At 32.2% G+C, this 9954-nt stretch overlaps 1 long non-coding RNA gene across 1 annotated transcript; it reads right to left on the bottom strand.

Annotated features, from left to right (window-relative positions):
* Positions 1–1813: 1813 nt before the first annotated feature.
* LOC121421975 lies at positions 1814–4074 on the bottom strand. Its single transcript, XR_005971056.1, has 2 exons — positions 2118–4074; positions 1814–1970 (listed from the first exon to the last, which is right to left on the bottom strand). It is a non-coding gene; the product is annotated as an uncharacterized LOC121421975 (long non-coding RNA).
* Between the last annotated feature and the right edge of the window lie 5880 nt (positions 4075–9954).

The raw sequence follows: 9954 nt of genomic DNA on the forward strand, positions 1-9954 counted from the left end.
CCATCATCACTATTATGATCCCTTATCATCAACACGACCAAGACCAGCACCATTCTCATCATACCATCGTAATCAACTTCATCATCATCAGCATCAACATCATTGGTAATCTCAAAGGGGCATTTAATGACCAGATTTCTAGTGAAAAACAGTGAGTGTTGTCATTTTTACTATATTCTAGTTTCAATTTTGAACAAAAATCTATAAATTGCCCCTCTTGTAATGCATTGATCATCATCATAATCTTCTACATCATCATCTTCTACATCACATTCATGTCCCCCATTGATATCATTACCATCATAATATCACCACCATCATATCACCAATCCAATCTCTATCACTGTCATCACTCTATCATAATTTACCACTGTCAACTTCATTGATTAACAATACCAATTATATTTAAACAATAACACAATCATCTTGTCACAGCATCACTCATCATTTTGAGAAGCCATTATGAGAGTCAACCAGTCATCCACATGCATTCCAACAAGTCAGAAGAAACTATATTATTTTAAAACATTATTAACCAACTCTACAAAGCCTATGAAAAATGTGGCTGAACCTTTTAAGAATAAGGAGGTTCTTAAGAACATATAGGTCCTCCACGTTAAGAGGAAATAATGTTCAATTTTAGATCATATCGTAATAGTCCGATAAACTTTTGTCGGTCATTTTTCTAAGTTATCAATGACATTCATTGGAATTTTCAAAATGGATGTAAAAAGTTGATATCATTTTCATGAAGTATTTATTTTTTTTATTCAACGAGCAAGAAATATTCTCATCTCATTTTTTGAATTATATTCTTTGAGGTTACACCACAGCATTTCCAAGACTTTGCGTTTCAGTAAAGCATGGTGTTGAAACTGGAATTCAGTCTGTCACTAGATAAAATATTTGGGACAAAATAAAAGAGGAAAACTTCTGAATTTACTGACTAGTTTTTGTTCAAGCCGATCATGTGACCTGAGAAACGGCTAAAAACTTCTTTCCAATTTGCCATTTTTGCTGTTGTTCTTTTTTTTTCATTGGTTCTTAACATGATTATCCTTTGGCTAATTGTTTTTTAATTTCAATGTGAAAACAGCATTAATTTGGAATGATATAAAAAAAATAACATAAAACGGTCTAGACAAAAATGTAAATTAGCTCATTGGATACATATTTCAGTCTAGATGTGGCATTTGACAAACAGAACGGTACAGATTGCATCATCGTATTATTTAGGAACAGTTATAGGGCTGGGGTCTATGGAAATTGTCCAGTCTCCAACGAGTTAAAAAAATCATGCTCGGTTCTAAAAAATTCGGGTTAAGAAACAACACCACTGAAAATCAACTCATACTTTCAAAACACAGGCAATGGGAAGAAATAAAGAAAGTGACATGCCACAAGTTAATGGCCAATAATATGATCAACTATCTATGATTTAAAGGATTTGTTAATTTAAATCAGGAATCGAAATAGATTTGTCCCCATCTCACCCCACTTTCATGATATCATATAATACAAGAAATAGTTAGGTATTTGGGTGAATTTAAGAGCAAACTGTCATTCCATGTTAATAAGATTGAGGTTATCCTATAATTTGTAGCAATCACAGCCTACTTTACTATTTTTACTTACAGAAATTTGAATTTGAATCAATCAATGAAATCGATTAAGCTAGTACGAATGTGGCATGTCACTTTATGGATTAGTTGTAACTCAAAAGCATGTAAAAACGGGAACAAAATCAGGCAACAATTTGTCAATTAAAAACATCACAAAATGAATCAGAACTCATGCAGCTTTTCATGGTAAATGATAAATGATTTAATCATAGCACTGTGGAGTACATAATAAGTGGCAAAATACAAGATGCATAACAGTTATGTAATACACAAGGCATTATACAAAAGACATTATTAGATATGATCTGCAATATTATTTCTTTTACTAATGCCATGGTCACATTTGTTCTACGGCGGCCGTACGGCGGGTCGAAAACAGCCGTTTTAACATTTTTTTGTCCAACTACATATAGGTGGTTTGAATCAAAATTGATAAAACAGCTTTTATCGACTCGCCGTACGGCCGCCGTAGAACAAATGTGACCATGGTATAACCTACTTTTTTCATTGATTTGCTTCAGCAGATATTCATATTAAAAGCTTTAAATGCGTAGTATATAAGCTTTATAAAGTTTATGTATTAAAAATATGTAAATTTAGCTACCATTTCATACATTTAAGGAAGACTAATCTACTACATTGAGAGAAAATTATTCCAGATTTTGAAGAAAGTTGTACATGAATAACTATATAGAATATTGTGTCATTTGCTTTACTTTAGTCACAATACCTAAACTTTACTTTTGTGCAGTGAAGGCAAAACATAATAAAATCAGAATTAAATGAATTCGATTCCTTCCCTTAACATAGGATAACTTTAAAGATGTGAATTTGTTTAAAGTCAAAAATAAAATTTCTTAGTTTTGGCACTGTGAGGATTTTTTTTCAATGAAAAAAATTCTTCTTATGCAGCAGAGAAAGAGAATAAAAACTATCATATCAAATTGTTGGCTTTTAATAAACTTTTTAAAAAAATTACCATGTATAAAACAACAGCAAATAAAGGAAGCTAACTGGTTTGCATATATATATATATAAAACTTCATATCAAACTACAAACATGGTTAACTGAGTAACAAGGTATAATGTACATACACATGTTCAAAAAAACCAAATACCTTCACAATGATCATAGCATGTACAAGAGAGACCATTACCTCAAGAAATAATTAGAATTACTGTATAAGCTTGTCAAAAATTGAATGAAATGAAATTTAGAGCTTAAATTAAGGCCTTCGCAGCCATTGCCTGGGACATTCTATTGAAGGTAGTTTCCACCTTAAAACAAGAAATTTCTTGATTTTTTTTCCCGTTTCCATTATAAAGCAGCATTGCTAGAATATTGGAAGACAGATTGATTATTGTTTTATCAAATGAATACCACATATAAATTCATTATAACAATTATTTACGATAACAAACAATTAAAAAATTAACATGTTAGTACACCAAAGTGATACAAATTTAAAATTATCTATAAAATAAAACTTTGATATGACAGTGCAGTAACTTAGGACCTTAAATCTACACAAACTGTTTATTTGGTTACCATAGCAATGCACTGAATGGGTTTTCCTTCTAAAACAATTTAATAATCTTCAACCTTTATACTTTCCAAAAAAAAAATCTTGTTTGGTGACCTTTGCTTTGTTCAGAATCATCCAGTATGGTCTTGAAAACTTGCTGGATTTTCATCTTTCATCAAAATTAATTTGGATATGAAACAATGAACTCAAGTTTATCCCTCTGAAAGCCCATAACTTGACACCCTAATATAAAATATATAAATATGCTGTATAAAATGCGAAAGTACAATGATTTTATCTGGTACTGTTTGTTTCCCGATTGTTCTAAAATTTCAAAATGAACGAGGTGACTCTTCCCTACATCTTCAATCCATTTGGTCCTATATAGAAAAACTGTGATAGAAAAGTTACTTTATATTTACAATTCACAACCATACAACACTTATTAAAAATCATTCATGAAATTCATATAATTATTACTATTATTACTAAATAATTATGAATATTTCATACTACTTGAATACTATATATTGTGGCATAGATATTGTGTTCTACATATTAAAATTTATAAAATGAAATGTCTACCTACGATGCTGAATTATATTAGCATTCAAGGATAGAAAGTTTTAGAATCTCAGCCTTCAATGTTCATATAAAAACCTATATGAAAATAAAAATAAGTAAAAGAACAAATATACATCAAACAATCAAACTGATCAGGGTTTTATCTACAGACCATTTCAGATAAATAAGAAATCAAGAATCAAGCCTTCATTGTATCTTGATAAAAATATATAATACATCAAGGGTCGTGCCACGGTTTCATTTGGGGGTAAGAGGATTCAGGGTACTTTAACACAAAGGTTAGCGATTGATCGTACACTTGATTTTCACGGTGATTGTACATTGTATTCAATGGAATCAATCGTAGAAAAAATGTTCTATGATCATTGCTAAGGTTTGTGTTACGGGCCCCCAAATGCAAGTTTTATTCATTTTAGACTTTTAAAAAATTCTATTTTCCCCTTTACATCCTTGTCTTCTTTTTCCTGTATTATTTTCTTTTCTTAAGCACTTGAAAATCTAAAGGTGCAACACATGCCCTACCCCACTCTGCCTGTGGCGCCACCCCTGAGTTACAAATGCAAAAATCAATTCACAAAGAAAAAAAACAAATTACCAGAAATTTGATGAATAAACAAGTCATCCTACTTGCATATCGATTTTCTACCCCTTCCCCTTTTATCAAATGGCAGCTCATTAATTATTCATAAATCTTCATCTTGGTATAAATTTTCATTTTCATTCCTAATACATAAATGAAATTTTAGTCAAACATGCAATGCAAATGAAATACTGAGTTTCAAACTACTCAACATGTAAGAATGGACATATTTTTCTCTATTCCACTACATTAGTTTTATACACAGTAATATTGGATAAATTTATGATCTGTTAGTATAATATCCAAATATATATGCAACACAAACCATGATAACATGACAAATATGTGAATGATGATATAACATGTGACTGATGAAAAAATGATATGAAATGAAAATAATATTTATGATTATATATTATATTTATACAATGAATACACAAAATGAATAAAATAAAATATTAAATCAACAAATTGAAAGCTTTAACATTTCATGCAAAGCAAAACAAATCAGAACAAATAAAGCAAAACATAGGTTACAAGTTGAATTCAATGAAACAATGCTATTGAAATCATCACCATGGAAACATCCACAACCTTCATTGCACTTCCAACCACCATTACAAAGACACCACGCCCACTAATCAAAAATAGCATTAATATTATATATGTTACATACACACTAAGAAATAAAGGTTCAAACTGAACCCCGGAAGGTTGATGCAAAATCAGCACCCTATGGGTTCAAAAATTGAACCCCTGATTGGGGTTCAACAATTGAACCCCTGGTTGGAGTTCATTTTTGCGCCCTGCGGGTTCAAAACTGCACCCCTAGGGGTTCAATCTAGAATTTAGGGGTGCAATTTTAAACCCGCAGGGTGCAAAAATAAACCCCAACCAGAGGTTCAATTTTTGAACCCATAGGGTGCTGATTTTGCATCAACCTTTCAGGGTTCAATTTTGAACCTTTATTTCTTAGTGTGTAGTATACAAATACAATGGCTAACTCTACCACTTACATGTGGTAAATTTCTCTACAAATCTAGAGGACAAAAAATAGGGCACAATGCCCACTGCATAGATATCACCAGCATAGATATACAGCTAACCCCAGTCCTAACTTAAAAATAAGATTACCCCTTCTCCAGAGCACAAACCTATCTCAATTCCTAGATCTCTAGCCCTCAAACTATCATTTATCCACAAGCTAATCCCATCTGAAAGCTAATCCTACCTCCATCACTAACCCCTATCATGATCTAATCCTAATTCCAATCCAAATACATTGTTGAACCTAGCATGACAATACATATTACTTGAGCAATAATTTGTATCAAAGTCCCAATTAATGATGGGCATGGGTAAGGTGATTTTTTTAATAAAAATGGTATTCAATGTACACCTGAAACAGACACCTTTCATATGAATTTAGATATTTCAGAATAGCATGTATGATATTGAATTCAAATTTTGTAAAGCAGAGTATTACTTTATATATTAACTTTAACTTTCATTGTCATTAGTAAACTTTAAAACACATATCACATTTTAAATTCTTTTCTCATATTTATATTTTTTTCATTGTGGCCGTACAGAGCAACAACTTTAAAAGATGACTGATAAGAAATGAATGCTGAGCATTTCAAATACATACTATCAAAATATATTATAAGTACGACAAATTGACAGACATTTATTTAACTATGAGCACCAAAACCTGATCAGAGTCTGATGAAATGGTATGCCAAATATCAAATCTTTTTAAAGGAAATTTTACAAAATGTTATATCTATACATGTGAAGCACCCGAAATGTTAAAAAAGTGGCAAGAAAAGCTACATGTATGTGGTTTTCAGTTAAGTGATCACCATGGTGTATGTACATATCATATTAGTTAAATGACCTGTACAACTGCAATGTTATAACATTGTCTTGTTAGTAACCCGGTTGAAGCAGAAAGCAGAAAACTCTAAAAAGTCATTGCACCCCATCCCCCCTCAGTAATTAGGGCCAGTCTACTGTCTTCTCGCATGCTAATGAACTTTCTAGGTCTCTATCACCAATTATAAAAAAGGCCAGGGCCCAGGGGGGCTGTTTCATAAAAGAATTCCAACTGTTTGCCATGATGTCAACTACGATGTTATCATGTCTCAGCAGCCAATCACAATCAAGGATTCTATAGTGCGTATCCGAAAAAAGTTTACACTTTGAAAAAACCCTGTAAAATTATAAATTTGTAATATCCTGAAGATTTTTCCACATTTTAACATTGGTACAGATCCATTTAAGCAAATGACGATATAACTATCGAAAAATATTTCCGCTTGAGTGAGCACCACTTACTTTTGAAAAGTTAGTGAAAAATGATTTGCGCAGAACTTTGAAATAGCTATGCGAATAAAAGTAAACCTTTTTCATGAAGACCACGTAGAATTTAGCAAGTAAAATTGATTTTAAGATATCTTTGACCTTTTCTAACTTCGAAGAGTGCATTGCGCCCCGCCCCACTCCCCCACACGCCAAGGCCATCAAGACGATATTTGATTTACACTGAGCTGTGATTTACATAAAATGAATTAGGCTTGATTTTCATTTTGTTAATCATTGTCAAGCTTGGGAAAAGTATGGAGAAACAAGTATTAAATGAAATATTAAATGTCAACCCACTTTAAATAACAAAAACTTAGTGAAAAAGTGCTGGAGATGTCAGATGTAAACTGTTGTTTAGATCAGTTATGTCCTCAGATCCAGCTGGCACAAAAAGGGTAAAAGTAGTGCTTACTAATTGTTGAAATTTCAATTTGGGTGGCAAATTTGTTTAAAAATGCTTGAATGTGTCTGTTTTTATCTTAATTGACTAAAAGTGCAAAGGAAATGTAGGAAAAATGTGTCGCAGGGTAAGTTTGATCTCGCCCTTTCCCCTTGACACTGCGTGAAAACGAGCATTTCTGCGCAAACAGATTTCTGCGAGCTTTACAAAAATAGACAGTGCTCACTCAAGTGTAACATTCTGTCAAAACTTTTACTTTCATTGGATAGATGAGACCCAAACCAAAGATTATATGTGAAAAAATTACCCACATGTTGTATATTTTTTAATTCCCAGAGCTTTTTCAAAGTGTAAACTTTTTTTTGATACGCACTGTATAGTACTTGCCATATTTGAACACTTTATGAAACAGACCCTTGGACTTTGTAGGATAAATGGGGATATAGTTGAAAGATCTCCAGAAGATACATGTACCAGAATCCTGCTATCAAGGAAAACTAATAGTTAAAAGAATGAGCAAAATTGAAAAACAGAGTTCTTGTTTCCAGATGGAGTAGTTAAGAAACGGGATGTGTTTGATCAACCCCCCCCCCCTCTATGGATCAAGATTAGTTAGTTAATTCATGAAAGCCTGCATTATCATGAAACCAAATATTATGAAGTGGACTAGATCCTAAAGTGGACAATTCAGATGTACGGGTATGTACAATGAGAATGAGAGAGAGGAACATATGCAGAGGTTTACCAACAGAGGGAGCTCTTGCATTGAGCTGCACACACAGATTGGGTTTTCAGGGCACACATTATGAGTAATTCAGACCCCCATTCACTCACATGTTAAATCATATCTCATTTTTAAAAAAATCTTCAGAAATCATCCCTAAATAGATTTCGCTCTAATTCCCTGACATTAATCATAAGGAAAAGGACATTAATCATCTCGCTGGCTCACACAAGGAAAAGGACATTAAAACCAGATCTGTTAATCTGGTACTTGTCTAGCCTGAAAGAAAACTATCCATAATTTTGGTCATTTCACTGCCCCCCAAAAAACCTGAAACAGCATTGTGGATAATAATAATTACATTTAAAAAATGCAGTCTAGCCTCTCCAAAGGCCCTAATTATGACAGAGTATAATCAAGGCATTATTTCTATCATTAGAATTTTGATATAGAAACATTTTGTTTAATTTTTATGAATTATTCTAATCAATAAAGTCATGTGATCTTTACTTACGCCTGTCTGGAATGCATTGCACGTGGATGAATAACTCATGTGTGCCCTTCAAGGATTGAATACTGCCAGATTCCCAAATCTAGTAATTACTACCATTGTGTAGCAACTGTCTGCATTGCTTTTATGAAACCACATATAATGCTTGATAAATAAATACAGATATAAGTGGTCAGAGTCTTTAAAAAATAATCAGTTTATATTTTCTTTATGAGTTGAATGAGTTTAGTTCATTATTTTGACCACTTTCCTTTGTTCTGTTGAAAATGAAATAAATTGAAATTGAATTGAATATGCTTTGATCTATAAAGTAATATTATCAGGATCTATATGTATTATCTGCATAAAATTCAGATGTTCATCTGTGAAGAAATAAACCAACATACTGCCTACATCTTAGCCTTCTCCTGTCATGTATTTTAATGAAATTAAATAATACAAACCATATACCGTTTTAGATCTTTTCTACCACTACAAGGCATTATGGCATAAGATAAGATCCGACTAGCAAAGCCAGCACCATCACCATAAATATATGCAGCATACACGACCAATAAATGTTACTGTTAGAAATAGCCATATTTACATAAGAAACTCGGGAAATAATAAATTAAAGAATAATGCTGTCCCTTTTCACGGATGATGCTTAGTACTTTCTCGGACAAAATTTAACACTGAAATAATCGTTCATAAGAAAGTCAATGCTTTATTATTGTGTTTTGATAGAGATAACTAAAGCCATGACAGGAATGGGGAGGGGGCTGAAAAAAACGCTTATATGCACAAGCAAAATAAAATTTAAAATCTCAACATTAGACATGAATACATGAAATAAGATACTTTGAACACACAAGGCAGCACCATTGGGTTATGCATGAAGTTTGATATAAGATAAATATTGAACTTCCCATCTTAGTAGGGGGCTCAGTGGGAGGATCAAATTACTAAAATGTACACAGAATGGAAAAGATATTAATATCTGACCTCACAGCCCAACTTAAACTGTTCAGACAGAAAAAAAACTGTGAGATGGCTATGTCTAAATGGTAGCTCTAATAGTTTGTGGGGCTGAATGATGATTAGAGAAATACTATCAAGCTATTAACAGAAGATCACCTTTGGGTGCAGTTGTTGTTTATGGCACTATCAAATCAATCTTGGATAATTTTCGCCAGGCTGGTGCCGGGGGGCTTTGGACAGCCCCAATACAGCTCGTTTTTATGATGCTTTACATGGGAATTTAGGGGAGGTTTTATAAAGCTGTTTGTAAAGTAATAATATTTAAGTAAACAATGACTTTATGAATCACTGGAATATAAAGCACCAAAATTCAAACGCATAATTAATAATAATATATAATAATGATAATATTGTATTAACTTTGACTGATTTAAACATTGATACATATTTTCAGGTATTTCTACTTTAGCTCATATAAGAGACATAGATTTGGCTTGCCACATCCTGGTATTAGTCTAAGTTCTGTATTACTTTACAACTGCTTCACAAAATAACCCCTGACAAATTATACTTTTTTAGAAATGTGCTCAAAAAACAAAAATGCCCCATTGAGAAAAAAATTATGTAGTTTTCCTATAAATCTTTGATATTAAAATCTGGGATATATATATATATTTCA

This window comes from Lytechinus variegatus, chromosome 1 (genome assembly GCF_018143015.1).
Source record: "Lytechinus variegatus isolate NC3 chromosome 1, Lvar_3.0, whole genome shotgun sequence".
Classification (NCBI taxonomy): Eukaryota; Metazoa; Echinodermata; class Echinoidea; order Temnopleuroida; family Toxopneustidae; genus Lytechinus; species Lytechinus variegatus.